General features: G+C 49.9%; 1 protein-coding gene across 7 annotated transcripts in view; it reads right to left on the bottom strand.

Annotated features, from left to right (window-relative positions):
* ZMAT4 (zinc finger matrin-type 4) overlaps positions 1–18517 on the bottom strand; it is a 317188-nt gene that overhangs the window by 258385 nt on the left and 40286 nt on the right. The window contains exon 2 of one of the 7 annotated variants that reach the window (XM_045535768.1): positions 5980–6186. The exons of 5 other annotated variants lie outside the window; for them this stretch is intronic. The gene's annotated coding sequence lies outside the window, so the exon portion shown is untranslated. Of the gene's footprint in view, positions 1–3472; positions 3803–5979; positions 6187–18517 lie in introns of those variants that run through there. One more of the 7 variants, XM_045535770.1, reaches the window with a different exon arrangement.

Raw genomic sequence — 18517 nt, 5'->3', positions numbered from 1 at the left:
GGGTCACCCTCCTTCTGATCTGACACTGCCTTCCCCTCCCTGACGTCTCGCAGAGCAGGGAACTTGGCAGTCCGGGTCCCTCACCACACATCATGCAGATGCAGGTGCAAGCTCTGCTCTCCAGCCTGGGCGTTGTTTACAAATGACGAGAGAGAGAGAGAAAGAGAGAGAGAGAGAGAGAGAGAGAGAGAGAGAACGCCCCACTCCATTGCCTCCCCTGCTTGGCACTGCCAGGAGCGGCGTAGCTGACTCACACCACTTGAATAATTGCCTTTTAATGGCACCATTTTCTTCACTTGTAAAACCAGGCTCTGTGATTCCTGACTCAGAGGCATCTGCCACTGCGGGCACGTGAGCGTCACCCTGGGCCGCAGGCCACGGAACCCTTGCTGTCAGTCTCACTCGCACGTGGCGGGCCGGCCTGATGACATCTGAAAAGGGCAGCTTGCAGGCAGCCTCCGTGGACGGGCACGTGTGCCTGGTTCCTTGCTGTTCCTGCCCCCTCTGGTCCTTTGTCTGAGTCACAGGCTCCGGGTGGCGGAAGCGTCCAGCCCACCCAAGGCTTCAGACTTACAGTGTAATTCTACACGAATCCCTCAGACTTTCCGTTTCTCACCACATGGCTTCTGCCCAAGTCCAGGGCATTCGACAGCTTTGCTTGGATTCCGCTTTTGTTCATCACACAGATCTTTACTGAGCATTTACTATGTGTCTCGTGTTGCTCTAAGCATCGGTTCGCAGCAATGACCAAAGCTCTGACCTCATGGAAAAGGGTCACATACTGGGATGCTGCATGCACCATTCTGCACAAACACAGGCCGCCTTCCTGCCTCCTTCTACACATCAATAAAATATTCCCTGCAGCTGGAAGACAACAGCTCTGGCCTGCCCATGTGCCATTCATTCTAGGATGTCTGCCTGCCCTGCGGGTCCTTACTAAGCTGTCGGTCCTGCCCCTTGGCTTCCACCCAGCAGTAAGTCTGGATGCGTGATGGAGCGCGCTGCCAGGGGAAGCCCCTTTGCTTTTGCAGGACACTAATGGATAAACTCCGGCGCCTTCACCAATCACGGTGGGTCCAAAGCATCTGCTTTCTCTTTCCGCACTATCCGAGGGGTGACGGGGGTGGGGGCTGGTGAGTGTGGATTTGCAATGAGTTTACCCACATCACAGGGCAAAAGGCAGAGGCAGAGAGAAAAAAGAGCGCTAGCCCACAAAGCAAAGGAGAGGGGAGGAGAGGAGAGGGGGAGTGAAACACGCTCCCTGAGCTGCACCCAGGCAGAAAAGCCACTCACGGTTTAAAGACCCGGCTCGCACCCGCCCCCACTCAAAGCAGGAAAGCCCTGGGGGTTCTACAACACCTTGGCTACCTGAGTAACGCAGGTGCATGCTCAAGACAGGCGGGTTTTCTTAACAAGCTGAAAGACTCTGAGACCCTTCTTTAGAATGGTGGGGACAAGCCTTCAGAATAGTTTATAAATAAGTGCTCCATTACTGGGACTTGTTTACAAGACTTATCCTCACGGCATCGCCCCTACCGAACAAGACAGATTGAGGACAGACTGAAACGTGGCTACCACATGTGGAGCCTGGGGAAGCACAGTTCTGCACCTGTACCCAACGGCAGAGGAAGGCGCAGATGAGACAGACCAAGCTGCTGCAGGGAAAACTATTATTTTTATTCGAATCCACACTCTGCGGCTGCCGCTCGGGCTGTCAGTCAGCCGCAGACGTTTCCAGCTCTTTCTCTACCGCGCAAACTAACTTGGCTCAGCTTCTCCGAGGAATTCCAACTGTTTGGTCCCGATTTGTCTCCTGACCTTCCTGTAATTGGTGAAATTGTAGAGTCCATGTAAAAGTGTCTGTAGCAGCCAAGAAGGGAGGTACAGGAATTAAAATGTTGCAAAGACAACGGGAGGGACTCACTACCTTTCCATTCCCTGGCAAATGCCTGCCCGAAGCCTTTCCCTTCCATGAAATCTTTCAATTGTAACTTCCTTTCAGATCTGAGACTTGGTTTGAGATCTTTTGACACCTCCTGCTTTGGAATGCAGCAAGCAGTAGTGAAAATAAAGATCGCTTAGGGCATTCGGCCCCCGGGGGAAGCTAAGCCCACAAAGGTTACTGTGCGTTTTCCACTCACCAATAAACAACAGGAGGATTGATGAAAATTAAAATATCTGGCAATATGCAGTGTTAGGGAAGGTGTGGACATGTAGGATCGTCTGCACATTTTTGACAGGAAGATCAGTTGAAAGTTAAGCATTATCTCATCAAGCTGAACACCCAGCAACTGCACCCCTCGCTGGCAGGCAAGGAACGCTCTCCCTCGATACAAAGCGTGTAAAGGCTGCACAATACAAGGCAGGCAAAGCATGATGATAGTAGCATTGTTCAGGCAGCAAGACTGCAACCAGCCCAAAAGCGCATCTGAAGGAGGATGGATGAATAAACCACGCAATGGTCACAGCGTGAATACAGCCACTCTCATGCCAGCTCACGGAAAAGCCCAGAGATCACATATATGAGAGCCTTTTTATAAAGCAAGAACCACTAAAAGAAAAATATATACATCTTGTGGATACATGTGGATTAGATACAACTCTAAAACATGTTTGGCAAAAAATTAGGACAAGATTCAGGACAATGACTAGCTCAGGTGGGGGAGGCAGAGGGCAGGATGAAAGGGAACCGCATGGCCAGGGTAAGGTGTTGCCAGATGGTAGCTCTGCTGTGGGGGATGCCGTGCAGGTGCTCACTCTGCCAGGGAGGTGGGACTGATGACAGCAACAGTTAGATGACGGATAGATACATAAATACAGACGTGCATAGATACATAGGTACATAAGTAGATACACAGACATATAGACAGATACATCGATAGATACATACATGCACACGTAGATATAGACAGACAGAATGGGTGGGTAGATAGGTAGATATAATAGGTAGACAGACATCATGTATGCACTAATGATGGGAGACGATTTTCTAGAAATGAATCCTCTATACTCTCTGTGACAGAAACATAGTTTCTTATTTTCTTTCCCCTGGCCACAAAAGGTCAGACTGAATTTCTCAGCCTCCCCTGCAGTCAGTGATCCAGGTAACTGAGTTCCGGCCACTGTGCAAAAGTGATGTTCACACTTCCAGGCCTGGCCCTTAAGAACCCGCTGCAGGGTCCCACCTCCCTCCCCGCTGCAGGCCGGGGCCTGCTGCCCTGTCAGCCTTGGCCGCCACACGGTGCAGGCAGAGTCTCTGAAGGCCTCGGTTCCTGGATGACTGCGTGGAGTGGAGCCCCACGCCCCAGCTCCTGGCGCCCACTGGGCTATATGTGACTGAGGAATAAACTTCTATGGTACCCACTAAGCCACCCCGGTCGCAGGGTGCATCCGGCATTACCTTAACTAACTGGACTCGAACCTGAGTGACCTGACGTGGCTGGGAAAAGTTACAGAGAAGGAGACTCGTTACCTAGTTAAACGCCCCCCCAGGCTTTGCCGGGAGCACTGGAACAAGCCAGGGGCCTCCAAGGGTCTTGAACTCCAGGAATCAGATGCTTCTCTTGTCTCTGTGGCTCAGTGCTCGGGGTCACGGCACTGCCCGGGCAGACCTCACTGAGCATGCTCGTCAGGGCAGTGCCAGTCCACTCCTCGCTGCGACAGAAAGGGGGTTCCAGGGTCTACAGTCGAGCAGTTTAAGAGAAAGCGCAGCATCGCCTTAGGGCGAGGCCTGTGTCCTCATCCACACACCCGCGTGCTCTGACCAGGAGGACACGCACACACCGGTGGCACCTCCAGGAAGGCTGCTGTCTTCCTCTCTGGTTTGGAACAGACCCATGCTCCCCACCCCGGCACGCTGGCGCTGGTGGCTCGTGAAATCTGCTTTGCCATCTTGTGAGGGGCAAAGTGAGCAGATGGTCATGACCACTGGGACGCGAGGTGATGAGCAAGTGCCTCACAGCGGATGCCTGGGTCTTGTCACCTCGCCAGAAATGACAGCTTGGCTGTCTGGCCGCAGCCCTGATGTTGGGGAGGAAGCGCACATCTTGCCACTGCGGTTCTTAGTGTCGTCACACCTGCAAATTCTCCTCCCAGATCAACCCCTCGTAGCTTTTGAGCTGAGGTGAGCAGCAGTTGGGCAGTTTCCAGGAAATGAGACCGTGTTTTGATAGACCCATCCCCTGGCTGAGCACCTCCTGGCTTTGGGGACAGCGGACACATCCCTGTGGGCTGGGTGAAGCCCTTCTGGTGCACTTGTCACTCTCCCCGTCAGCTCTGCTCAAGCCTGGCCGTGCCTCCCCTGTCCTGCCCACCCGCCACGCCAGGATGACCTCAGTCAGTGCCACCAGCCCTGCCTCCCTCCTGCCACCCCCACTGCCTGCAGGGAGGGGGGAGGAGCTTCTCCGTGGGGGAAAGACCGGTGTCACAGAAGAGCTGCAAAGAAGCAGGGGACACGAACCCTGGGAGACAGTGGAGGAGGGCGTGGAAGGTGAGGAGGTCAAAGGTGAGGGCAGGAGATGCAGGCAACTGGGACGGGGCAGGACAAAGAGAATGCGGTGCTGTCCTGCGATGGAGACAGGGATAAAGGAAGTCACAATGCTCTCAAGGGCCTGAGGGATCAACTAACCTAACCTTTCCACAAAGACACAGGAAGATTATGAAATGTGCTCAAATCGGCCCAGGAAATAACAGGCAAAATGGGGATACTGCCCAAGTGACATTCTTTCCCTGCCTAGCACAGAATATTTACTGTCCTCCTTCCAGGAATCACCTTGGGCAGTGGAGAAACCCAACCCAGCCTTTTTTAAGCTTTGGGGACACAAGTCCTCTGCGAGTCTGACCAGCAGGCGCCGGGAGGCCCCACCCAGGTGTGCTTGCAGGTCGCCGGGAGGCGGCAGGAGGGAAGGTGGAGCAGCAGGCGGCTGCACTGGGGGGCGCCTCTCCTCCCCGGCCACCCCTCGGGCTGGAACAGCAAAGCCCAGGGATCTGTGACGTGCGAAGATGGCAGGTCAGAGTGGGAAGTAAATTCAAGTTCCAATTCCATTTCAGACAGAGCACTGGCAATGCAATTCCTCTTCCTCAACAACCAAAACTGGGAGGCTGTCCTCCAAATCAGTGGGCTGTGAGCTGCTCACTGGGAGCGGCTGACCCTCGTTACCATAAGTGCTCGGGGACACGTGCTGGTGGACAGGGGGGTGCCCGGCCGAGGCGCCCTTTCGGGGGGGGGAGGGCGGTTGGCATTCAGCCTCCAGCAGCTGCCCCTTCTGGGAGGGCCGGGCTGCAGAGAGCTCCTCCCAGGGTGGCCCACAGCCACTGACTGAGAACTGCAAAGGTGACAAAGCCCAGCCACTGCAGCTCAACACGGGACAACCCACCAGGCCATTTCGCTCCAGAGCTGCCCGCGGGGCTGGCGGAGGATGCTGCGCCTGCACTGAGCCCTGCGCCCAATCCCGCTCCTGTTGCCCGGCCAGGGCCGCCCTGCTAAGCACCCGGACCGAGGGCCCTACAGTCTGTGCCCTGCAAGCCCGCACCATGGCAGCTTTTCTCCCACGAAGCAGACCCCCTGGGGAGCCTCACTGCGGCCCTCGGCTTGCTAGAAATCGGCGGTGTGCTAAACCCACTGGTCAGAGACTGGGTCAATTCTCGACGCCCCACAACTCCTCCAGGAGTCCCTAAGCTTTCATGCAGAGCAACATTTATGCAGCACAGGGCAAAGAACCCCAGCGGGTGATGCCGGGTTCGTGGCCGCTGAGTAACACGCAACACGGAGAGCCGCTGGTGCTGCCTCCCAGGTCTCATGCTCTGGATCCGTCCCCAGTGTGGTTACAGTTACTATAGCACCATCTGACTTGAACCGATGATTCTGTGTTCCGTAATGTCAGATAAGTCATGTTTCAGTCACACTTCCTACCCGCTGCTAAAAATACTGCTTCCTCCCACGCAGCTATTCCTAATGAGATATTTCAAGCCACCTGTCACCTGGGGGAGCTCCGCAGCCGATTGTCTACGGAGCCCTCAGAACGGAGCCTGTGTACAGTCGAACCCAGTGGCTGCTGGTGTCTGGAGCAGGAAGAGCAGCGACATCGCAGGCTACTTTACTCCACAGGAAGGGTGTCCCTTGGAGACGTCACTTGGTCTGCAGTCAGCTCAACCCCAGGGCGAAACTTGGCACAGTCCAACGTGTTTCTGCAATGAACACACCAGAGGAGGTGGCCCCAGTGCCCGGGGGTCCCCAGCACCTCAGCTGCTCCTCAGTTCCAGGTGGGAGCCGGCCTGGAACCCGAGCAGCTGCGAACTCCCTTGAACGGCACGCACTGGGGACCAGGCAGGGCCTCCTGGCCGACGGCACCCCCAGCCAGCTCCAGTCATCCCAGGGGCTTGCCCCACGGCCACCGACAATGGCCTGCCCTCCCTGCCCTCCAAGTCTTGTTAAATGCAAGACCGTGTCTTCTCCTCATCACCCAGCTAATCCACACGCTGGGCACTGCCTCCCTGGGACACCCGGCTCCTTGCACCCTCATTGGGGCAAGGCCCCTTCCTGGCACCCCATGTGCCCTGCAGGTGCTTGCCTGCCACGCCCGGCCTCCCGCCTGCCTCCCCCGTGGGCTGTGAGCCCCTCAGAGGCGGGAACCTTCTCTCCTGTCTGTGCTCAGTACCTGGTACCATCTAAGCACTTCAGCTGAACCATAATAATAATAACAACAATACAATAAAATGCATGGGAATGCGATACTAAAAATAAAACGCACTGGCATGGTCAATTGTGTCTAAATAGAACCTTCTGTTTGGAATCTTCTCTGAGAATTGTTTAACACATTCACTGCCACACTAGAAAAAAAAGTTTTCCTTCAGGCCACAGTGTTTTATTATGAAAATAGAATAAGAACTTTGAAAGCAAAATGATCCTTTCTAATTTAACGAAAAATTTATTGCTTATTGTTTTCTGTGCGTGAGTTATATGCAATTAAATTGTCAATATTAATTGTAACAATAAGAACATCAACAAGTAAGATTTTCAAGAACAAACTGCAGGCCCCAGGCTCAAAATTAGCATGAGTTAAATACAACTCACATGGCAGTTAATGTGTTAAAAACAGCCCAGAGGGTGGTCCTAAAGAGAACAGCTCCAGGGGCACATCCAGAGCCATCTCTGGCTGTCCTGGGCGGGGCCCTGTGCAGCAAGGCCGGCAGCTCGTGCTGTGCAGAGTCGTGGCCACAGCCAATGCAGCCAGCACCCACTCCCTAGTTAGGAAAGAACATCTGGGATCAGGAACAGGTCTGGTCAGTATTAGGTCCTCCCTCCCCCACCACAAGGCCTCCCTCGCACTGGGCCTTAGCTGGACCTGGAGGTGACACTAAGGAAACAAGCACATGTGGTTCCTGGGGACAGCAGTGGCCACAGCATCCCAGAGGGACCAAGCAAGCTGAGCAACTCTCCCTCTTCCCAGCCAGCACACCTGTGCTCTCCGCCCCACCACCCCAGGGCTTATTTAGCCTTATCCACTGTTCCAACCACGTCTGTGGCACCGGGAATGTGCTACTAGATATTCAGTGTCATAGTCAATGTTTCAGCGTTTACTGACTGCATGGGTTGAATGTGTCTCTCAAAAAAAAAAAAAAAGTTGAACCCTACCCCCCAGGACTTGTGGATGTGACCTTATTTGAAAACAGGGTCTTTGCAGATGTGATGAAGTTAAGATGAGGTCACACTGGATGAGGCCAGGCCCTAGTCCCACACCGGTATCCTTACAAGAGGAGGAAAATTTGAGCACCGATACAGGGGGGAGAAGGCCGGGTGAGGACAGAAGTGAGACTGGAGTGACCCATCGGTGAGTCAAAGAACACCAAGGTTTGCCCACAGCCACCAGCAGCGAAAAACAAGGAAAGATGCTCCCCGAGAGCCTTCAGAGAGAGCACAGTCCTGCCGACACCTTGGACTGCAGCCGTCCGAAGTGCTAGACGACACATCTATGTGCGTGAAGCCACCCGGTATGCGATGCTTTGTTACAGTGGCTCTAGGAAACTCACACTCGCCGTCATTTTTCGCCACGTTCTAGAGTCTCCCGTAGCGATTTTATAGAACCCTCACAGCAGCCCTGGGAGGTGGCTCTAGTACGAGTCAGTGTAAGGTCCTAACTCAGTTCTGCGTGGTTCCCAGCCCATCTCCTGACTCTAATCCAGTGGTCTTTCCAGAGCTTTGAAATCAAACTGTGTTTCGCATCTGCTTTAAGGGTCTTCTAGTCCATATTAAAACATTCCTGTTATCTTACTTTCTTCCCACTTTCTGAAAGGGGAAAGAGTCCGTGGCTCTCACAGAGTCTGGATCTCGCGGTCAGAGAGGCAAAGGCAGGCGCAGCCGCAGCCTCCTTGGCCTTGCCCCAGACCCTGCCTGGTGACTGTGCTTGATTCGAGGGTCCAGAGAAAGTGTTCACAAGCCGTCCTCACCTGCCAGGGTCATCAAGTGAGTCCCTCAGACACTTCTGATCACTCAGTGCCACTGTCAGTCACTGCAGGAAGAAGGTGGTAATTACAGAACTCTGATCTGGCTGGTCCTCGGCTGGTCTTTAGTCAATCAGAGTCCTACGGGATGTTATAAAATACAGTTTTTAAAAGATTCCTCCAAAGCATGTGTAGCCCTGAAATTTGGGCCCTCAGCAGAAAGGCAAGGCCAGGACACAAGCTGGGTTTCCTTCTACCCTTCCCTTCCGAGTGGAGCAGAATGGGCTCCAAGTCTCTCCTTGCTAGAACCCTGATTAGCAACAAGAACCAGACCCCTCATTCCAGCACCCTTCCTGGGGGTGAGCTCTCCACTCACTGCTCAACCCACAGCCCCATGGCAAGGGTCTCAAACGGACAACTGACCAAGCACGGGCTGGATCAGAGAACTGGCAGGATCTCCGGGCCCCTGAGTACAACTCACTCCAAGGTGGCATTAGTATGCTGGAAGATAGGATAGAACCAGAAGGAGCTGAGGAAGAGACCAAAGTTCCAGCAAGCCCTGTGTCCAGGCTCTTAGCACCTGCCCAGGCTTCAACACCCACAGTGGTTACTCCCCAGAAGTGCATCATTTACTCAACAGCATCCGGCTCTGCGTGCTCAAAGATCACACATGAAATTGCTCCTTGCCTGCTTTCTGTGGAATTTGTAGCTGCAAGTCACCAACACATCCTGGTGGCACAGGACCACCTCGAGGACTCTCAGTGGGCTGGGTGTGGTGGCTCATGTCTATATAATCCTAGCACTTCTGGAGGCTGAGGCAGGAAGATCACTTGAGGCCAGGAGTTTGAGGTTGCAGTGAGCTATGATTACGCCACTGCACTCTAGTCTGGGCAACAGAGTGAAACTGTCTCAAAAAAAAAAAAAAAGAAAGAAAGAAAGAAAAAGAAAAAAAAACTATCAATAAAGTGACAATTGGTTGAATGTGTTTGATGTCAACTTTGATTTTTGGTGGGTTGGGCAATTTAAGGCGTGATTGGAAAATAAATCCAGCAGGAAATTGTACTAATATTTAAATTTGCCCCTTACTTTTTCCCATTTTATAAAACATATAACTGGAAATGGTGCAATTCAGCAAAAATCCAACTAATTGACACTTAGCTGCTCCTTCAGTCCAGTCTGGGGGACTCTGGAAAATGCCCAACATTCCACCAGCAAATCTAACAATTGAAGAGTAGTGGGAAAAGATATTATTTGTTTGTTTTTAAAGGAGTTAAATGAAGTAATAGTTTACCTTGTGTGATGGCTACTTTTATGTGTCACTTGACTGGGCTATGGGCTGCCCAGAGAGCCGGGAAGACATTATTTCTCGGTGAGTCAGTGGGGTGTCTGCAGAAGAGATTAGCTCCGGAATCGGCAGACTGGGCAGAGATCACCCTCACCAATATGGTGGCCATCAACCAACCTGCTGATAGGGCTAGGACAGAAGAAAAAGCCAGAGGAAGGATGGATTTGCTCTTTCTCTCCTTGCACCGGAACATCCGTCTTCTCCTGCCCTGGGGTTGGTGCTCCTGGCTCTCGGGCTCAGGCTGAGCCACTGCTGGCTTTTGTGTGTCTCCAGCAGCCCCCACAGTCACATGAGCCATCCTCTCCTTGTATATGTGTATGTGTGTGTGCATACCTCCACATACATGTTCTGTGTCTCTGGAGAAGCCTGGCATTAGCAATGATGCTGTCTGGCTTTCCAAAGTGACCCACATGACATCATCACACTTTCAAACTCACCTGGAGTCATAAAAGTAGCCCTAGCTCACATCTGACAGATGGGGAAACTGAGGACTGGAGAAAATAAGTGACTTGCCTAATGTCACATGGTCTGTGGTGGGTCAGGGTAGGAACCTGGGCACCTGTAGCATTGGTGTGAGCGGAAATAGCAAAGTTCTTCCAGGAAGGAGGGTCCACTGGGGGCCTCGCTGCCACAGACTGGGCATGCTCATGCACTCGTGCATCAGCAAGACACTGAACACGCTTCTCCATCGGGAGATTTGGTCCCCCTTAATGTGATTGCAGGTGCGGAGTGCGTCCCTGAGCAGAATATCAATCACCAATAAATACCGCGTCTATGGCCCTTACAGCCTCGCCTTTCAATTAGCTAAGTTCCCCCATTTCCGTGTGACTTGATCTTCTCCTGAAAGAAGTGTGTGGACGCCCTGGCTCTGTTCCCAGATCAATACAGCCAAATAGCTCCAGAAAGAAAATTCTAAGCATCTTTTTCTTCATTATTATTTGCAAAAGCTTTGCTTCTCTAGAGAAAATACTCTCATTTCAAGATTTGACACTCTGTTGATTGCCCACAGAAGAGGACAAAAAGTTAAAAGTTATTAATGGGTATCTCCAGGCAATTAGAAACACGCTGCCCTCAGGTTTCTGGTCCTCCCTCCCAGATGCTGCGTGCCAGTTGACAATATTTCTGCTTCTGAAAGAGAACGCAGCCTTGCTACAGCTGGTGAAATGGTCTATCAGCCAGCAGGCTGTGGGCACCTCCTGAAAAAAAGGAGCGGCGTCCTGTAATTTGACTACAGGAAGGACAGTTGCTTATGCTCAGGCAAGATAGTCCTGACACAGTGAGATCCCCAAGAGACCACTAGGAGAACATGTTGAAAACCTGTGTTCACTGTCCCGAGGAATCGCAAGAAGCCTGTTATGAAATGTTTCAACCTCAAAAGTGAAGTACACTTGCTAGTTTAAAAAACAAAACCATAGAGGTTGTACTAGTTTGCAGTCCCACCAACAGTGTATAAGCATCCCTTTCTTTCTGCATCCACACCAGCATCTATTGTTTTGGGATTTTTTTTTTCTTTTTTTTTTTTTTTTTTTGAGACAGAGTCTCGCTTTGTTGCCCGGGCTAGAGTGAGTACCGTGGCGTCAGCCTAGCTCACAGCAACCTCAAACTCCTGGGCTTAAACGATCCTACTGCCTCAGCCTCCCCAGTAGCTGGGACTACAGGCATGCACCACCATGCCCGGCTATTTTTTCTATATATATTTTTTAGTTGGCCAGATAATTTCTTTCTATTTTTTTTTAGTAGAGACGGGGTCTCGCTCTTGCTTAGGCTGGCCTCGAACTCCTGACCTCGAGCGATCCACCCGCCTCGGCCTCCCAGAGTGCTAGGATTACAGGCGTGAGCCACTGCGCCTGGCCTGTTTTGGGATTTTTTAATAACAGTCATTCTGACTGGGATAAGGTGATATCTCACTGTGGTTCTGATTTGCATTTCTCTGATGATTAGTGATCTTGAGCATTTTTTCACATGTTTATTGGCCATGTGTCTATCTTCTTTTGAGAAGCTTCTGTTCATGTCTTTTGCCCACTTTTTAATTGAGTTGTTTGTTTTTCTCTTGCTGATTTGCTTGAGTTCTTTGTAGATTCTGGTTATTAGTCCTTTATCAGATGTATAGCTTGCGAATATTTTCTCCCATTCTGTAGGTTGTCTGTCTGCTCTGTTAATTATTTCCTCGGCTGTGCAGAAGCTTTTTAATTTAATAAAGTCTCTGATTTATTTTTGTTGTTGCTGTGATTGCCATTAGGATCCCCTTAAAGAACTAAAAGTAGACCTACCATTTGACCCAGCAATCCCACTACTGGGTATTTACCCAAAGGAAAAGAAATCATTTTATCAAAAAGATACCTGTACTTGAATATTTATTGCAGCACAATTCACAACTGCAAAGATGTGGAATCAACCCAAATGCCCATCAATTCATGAGTGGATTAACACAATGTGATATATACTTAGCCATGAAGAAGGATGATTTAATGCCTTTTGCAACAATTTAGATGGAACTGGAGACCATTAGCCTAAGTGAAGTATCTAAAGAATGGAAAAACAAACACCACATGTACTCGCTATTAAATTGGAACTAACTGATGAGCACACACGTGCACGTGGGGAAGTAAATCTCAATGCAAATCAAGCAGGGGGGAGGGGAGAGGAGGGGCTGGGTGAAAACCCACCTAACGGGTACAGCGAAAACTATCTGGGTGACAGGCACACTTAAAACCCTGACTCAAGCATAAAAGCAATTCATGGAACCAAAAGTATTTGTACCCCCATAATACTTTGAAATTTTAAAACAACAACAACAAAGAACTAAGGATGAAGGGGGCAGGGAGGGTGAGAATGTATTTAACTAGGATACAGCCAAGCATCTATTAGGACCAGCCCCAACAAGGGCCAGAAGAACGAGCCAACTGGCAGATGGGCTCCAAGCAGGAAGGAAGCTGGTCTTCTCCTAGTCTGTGAATCCAGGAATTTGGAGGCTTGGACTTTAGCCTCTTTCAAGCCCCAGAGAGAACAACTCCACAGCAGTGTCCTGAGGCATTCGGAGAGCGAGCTGCACGATCTGTCAGAGTGTCACTGAACAGTCTGCAGACTCGCCGGCCCTAGCTGAGGCCGAGGAGATGGCAACTGTTTGAGAGCGTTCTTCCAAATAAGCCCCTGGACAGCACTCGTTGTTTTTCTTTTCTTGTAACTTTGTACATATTTCTCCCACCCTGATGCATTCCACCACTGCCCTACCTTCCCACTCAACCCAATCCTCCTGTTTCCGTAAGTCCTTCTTGGCCACACAAGGAGAACAAAGTCCTGGAGCTGAGGTCCGGGACAGTGTGGAGCTGGTCCACAGGGCGAGAGGGTGCCCCGAGCAAGGCTGCAGCCACCTCTGAGCTGCCTGGCTGTAGAGTCCATAATTAAAGTCACTGGTTGGTTCATCACCTCCTTGATGTGCAGTAATTAAAACCGCTGCCCTGTTTGCTTTTCATTTCCCTTGATAAATGGGAAAACCGTTAAGGAGCCAAAGCAGCGTTGCTCTGCCTCACTCTCCCTCGACTCCCCGTTTCCAGGAGTTTCTGCTTCTCTCTGGGTCGGGACTGAGTCAGAATCGCAGGAGCAGGGCCAGGCGCCACACGAGAGGGACAGACCCACATGGCCACGGGGAAAGTGCTTGAGGAAGACTCGCGGGGACAGCGGGCTCTCTCCACCCCACCGTTCAAAGGCAGAAGGGGCCCAGGCAGGTCTTCATTTTGTAGGGAAAACTAAAAGTGTAAGTTCAGGCCATTCTGTTTGGCTACTAAGCACACCCCTTTCCCCTTCGTAAGCCCTTCTGAAAAAGAAGTGGGGACAACCCAGTCACACTGCAGGAACCAGGCTCTCTAAGCGTCAGCCTCTTCCGCTGTAAAATGGGTAGAGTCATCTTTGCTCTACTAAGTGCTATGGGAATTAAACAACATGCCACTGCCCATGCGAATGAACGCTCCTCAAACCACAGCACTCTGCATGGTGTCAGAAAGTCGCATGCACTATTCTTGCCTCTTTGCAACTCACAGTGAAAAAGCAGAGAGTTTGGCTGGTTCCCAAAGCAACTTAGCCTCTCTAGGTAAAGCAAGGGCACTGAGAAGGACAGGGAAGGAGAGGACGTGGAGGGTAAAGGGCGTTGCTAGGAAATTTCCACTCCTCCCTCTGCAGTGCATGAGGTGCTCACTAAGGTGCCCCTTTAGGTCTAAGGCAGCCAGCAGCCTTGCATACTGCAAACCTCTTTCCCAAGAGCTCCGCTCCACTGGCAACTGCAAGAAAATGTCCTTCCCTGATAACTTACATGTTCCCTATAATTGGGTTGCAAGGGAAGTGAAGGCACCTGCAGAGGTGACTTCCATCCCAGGAGTCTCCCCTGGCCTCACCTCTGCGTGGCACTGAAGTCCATGCACCAGGTGCAGGCCAACCCTGCTTAGATCCAGCCCTGCAGGGCTCCAACGACAAAACCTCAGGTCAGCCCTTCCTGGCCTCCAGGGAGTGCTAACCTACCATGAGTATGTGAAATCATTTTGAAAGCACACATGATGTGGCCTCTAATTTTAAGTCTGACTTTTCCTCAGACCCACAGGGACCAGGCAGCTTTCTGGCAGTGGGTAATTTTAAAAATTAGGAGAGGTTTATGTGCTGGAACTCCAGATTTAGTTTCCCTTCTATCTGCTTCCCCCTGCCCTTAGCTGTCCTGGGAAAAAGGATGTTAATAAGCCAAATAGAGGAAAATGAAATCCAAGAGACTACAGGAATGAGGAGAAGGGCTTCAGACGGTAGAAGTAACTCTGGGAGGGCAATGATTCTGCCTGGGCAACACTGGGTCCTAAGAAGGAGCACAGCCCTGCAGGTGACATGGCTCCTCTGCGTGTACAGCACTTTCTGCTCTAAGATCCCAGACTCTGTGTCATGGCTGGTGTTCGTCACATCAGATTTTCTATCTGATTATTCCCAGAAACACAATAAAATGTTTGAATTAAGCCCCCCACCAACACTATCACCAAAAAAGATGGTGATCTGTTGTTTGGAAGAAACTGAACCTTTTGGAGAAAAGAGGGAGGTGACCCGGGCGTGAACCAGACAGCAATACACGATAGAGCCGAGGGTGGGGGAGGGAGTGGTACAATTTTTTGTCATTTCCTTCCTCAGTTCAAAAATCTCTTCTATGGTCCCTGGTCCCATAAAAACAAAGTGGGTACCGGTACCATTTCAGCCACCCGCACAGGACCAGCTTTGGACAGGGCTGGAGATTCAGCACCAAGGAGAGCTCTGAGGTCTTCCGCAGGTCACTGCCGTCTGTTCTGGCAGATGGCAAGTCGTGCCGGGAGGACAAGCTGCTGTCAGGCTGGAGGGACCAGACCGCGCTGGTATCACATGTCACCGGGTCAGGCCTGCACAGCTGCCTGGAGAGAGCCCGGGATCCCAGCCTGGAAATCTCGGTACAAGCCGGGGGCTCGAGGCCATGTGGGAGGAAGCTGCCAAGCCTCCTCCCTGGGTCTGCACTGGCCACGCTGGCCTCGGGCTCCTCTCCGCACATAGCTGCCCTGTCCCCACCATCTCGAACCCACACAAACACGGCCGGGCAGGCCACAGGAACAGTCTTCCCTTCTGCTTCTCTGAGTACTTTCATTATTTACTTGTAATATATTTATAAGTAATGACATTTTCTCCACCCACCTCTCTCCCACAGATACAGGAAGGAGGAGTAAGATAAAATGCTCTAAGCTTTCCCAACGGAAAGAGATAAAAGAGGTTATAGTTGTGTCTCTTGGGTCCCAAAATCTTGCAAAATGGTTCCCCAATCATGCCACCTCTTCCCTGAGAAATACACACATACCCTGACTCGCGATGCTCTCCTGTGCCTCAGCCAGCCCCACAGACCCGAAAACAAGGGTGGGAGGAGAAGATAATTGCCCCAGATGCCATCACTCACCCCGTCTCCTGTGCTTCTACAGCCCCAGGACGGGAAGGAAGGATCAATGTGATGTGTTGTCATCTGTGTGTGTCGCTCGTTCATGAGGATCGCCTTCAACATTGAGATTGGGGGTTTGCACAGAGTAGGTACTCGACCAATATCTGCTCAGTTAAACAGTAGCTGGATGTCTAAGGGGGCTCACACCGAACTTGAGAGTGCGACCGAACACCATTCAGCAAGTGCACTGCCCCAGTCCCCACCTCAGAGACGGCACAACTCACCAGCTGCCCTGGATGGAAACCCAAGATCCCCCCAACTGCTCTCTTTCTTCCCACTGGCATTCAATCTGGGAGCAAGAAATGCTGCCTCTACCTCTGCAGTCGATCCTGAGTCTGACAGCGTCTTCCCGTCGTCAGCAGCACACCTGGAGCCTGAGCCACCGTCCTCCCTCACCGTCCTCACTCACCCAACTGCCCTCCCTGCCTCCATCTGCCGCTCACAGTCATCCATTCCCAGCAAAGCCAGGCCACTCTGACCAGTCCGGCAGGTCCTGTTACGCCCCTGTTACAGCCTGGCAAAGCTTCCTGGTGATGAGAATAAACTGCAAAGCTTTCACCTGGCCGGTGAGCCATGCCCAGTCTGCACCCTGCCTGCCTCTCTAGCGCACCTCCCCGCTGCCCCTCACGCAGTGCCTTCCTGCCAGCTGCCCTGGTCTTCCCGCCATCGACTCCAAAGCATCCAGCTCGTGCCTGCAATGCTCGTGCAGCCACGCCCCCAACACGCACCGCCCGGCCCTCCCCTGCCGACATCAGTCTCTAACCTCTTTTCTCTGCTCTGCCACATGTGCTATACACAAACGATGCAATGCCTTTGTTCATGTTTATTGTCTAACTTCCCCCCAAAGAATTCCAGCTCTTTGGGGGAGATACTACATCTTTCTGTGAATGCCCACTGGTGCATAGTAGGTCCTCAGTAAACATTTGCCAGCTAACTAAATTAAGTGGCTCAATCTAGTGCTCTCTCCAATACCCAAGTTCTTCCTCACTGAACTTTAGTTTTGCACACTCATGTATATTTATAGAGCTCATGGAGGGGGAACAAAACTCCCCAGAGACATTATGTAAACCCTCACCTTTTAACTCTGCTTACAGTCTAGCAGCTTGCAAATATGAACATTCTCCTCTTACAGAATATTCTAGGTCAGCAGTTCTCAAACTTTTTCTTCTTAACGACCCTCTTTACACACTTAAAAATTGTTGAGATTCTAAAAGGGCTTTTGTTTATGTGTGGCATATCTATTAGTATTTACTGTGTTAAAAGTTAAAACTGGGAAATTTTTTAAATATTTATTAACTTATTTTAAAATAATAATAAACCATTACTTAACATATGTAATGTATTTATATGAAATTAACTATATTCTGAATGCAGTGGGTATCCTAGATTGGATCCTGGAACAGATAAATAACATGAATAGAAAAACTGATGAAATCCTAATAAAAGCCATAGCTTAGCTAATAGTTGTGTACTAATGTTAGTATCTTAGTCTTGACAAATATAACATGGTCATGCTGAGTAAAGGTATATAGAAACTCTTGGTACTATGTTTGCGACTTTTCTTTTTTAAAAAAAAAATTTAATTGTCACTTAATAAATGTACATATTTATGGGGTCCATACTGATGTTGTGATGCATATAACATACAGTGATCAGACGAGGGTGGTTATCATATGCATCTTCTCAGACATTTATCATTTCTTTGTGTTGGCAACATTCGATATCCTTCTAGCTATGTGAAACTATGTATGATTGTTAACTACAGTCATCCTGCAGTGCTATAGAACACTAGAACTTGTCCCTCCTACCTAGCTGTAATTTTGTATCCTCTAACAAATCTCTCCCTATCCCCTTTCCCCCTACCCTTCCCAGGCTCTAGTATCCTCTGTTCTACTTTTTACTTCTGTAAGATCAACTATTTTTAAGTTTCCTACAGCATTACTCTAAATGTAAAATTATTTTCAAAGGTTTATTTTAAAAGACTATGTATTTAGAAAAATTGTGAGAAGAATGGCTTTTTTTTACATTTTTGGAAGTCTCTTTTATGTCTGGCTTAATAGACAATAGTCGGATTTTCATATCTGCGTCTGTATTCAAACTGTTGTAATATGCTGTCTGGGTTGGAGTATGTGAAGAAAATCCAGCTTCACACAGATGTTTAGTCAGAAAAGGGAAGATTTAACAGCCTTATCAGATAATTATGGATGTTTTTTCTTTGCTACTTCACAAAAATTTGACAAGGCATAGCTTCTTAAAGATTAGTTGCAATATGCAATATGAAATCATACCTGTGGACTTTTTGTACTCTGTTATTTTAAACTTCTTTTGGTCTCGCTTGCATTTTGGATGGATCTTTTAACCATCTATGATTTTGTAACACTGGTCATTTTTAAAACTGTTCATTGAGTTATGTAGCTCTTCCAAATACGGACATGTTTCATTATGTAATATCAAAAAAAGAACATTCATAACACGTTAGCCATCTCATCAGAAAAGTCTTTAAGATTTGAGAAGCTGTCAAGTTCATCATGATGAATACAAATTTTCCAAAATTCTAATTTTTGCTTGAATGCTTGAATTGTATCATTGGCAAAATATGTGGTCAGTTGTGTTCCTTGAAATGGCAGGCTCATTTCATGCAATTTTAAGAAAAATGTCTCCCAAATTTTAAGAAAATCTCTCCCAAATATTTAAGTCTGCAGAGCCACAGTTTTGTCTACTTTTTTCAAGTAAAAATGGTGCTGCATGAACAA

The sequence above is a fragment of the Lemur catta genome, chromosome 22 (genome assembly GCF_020740605.2).
Source record: "Lemur catta isolate mLemCat1 chromosome 22, mLemCat1.pri, whole genome shotgun sequence".
Taxonomy (NCBI): Eukaryota; Metazoa; Chordata; class Mammalia; order Primates; family Lemuridae; genus Lemur; species Lemur catta.
Note: the sequence above shows the minus strand (reverse complement) of the source record. Positions and strands in the feature narration are given on the sequence as shown.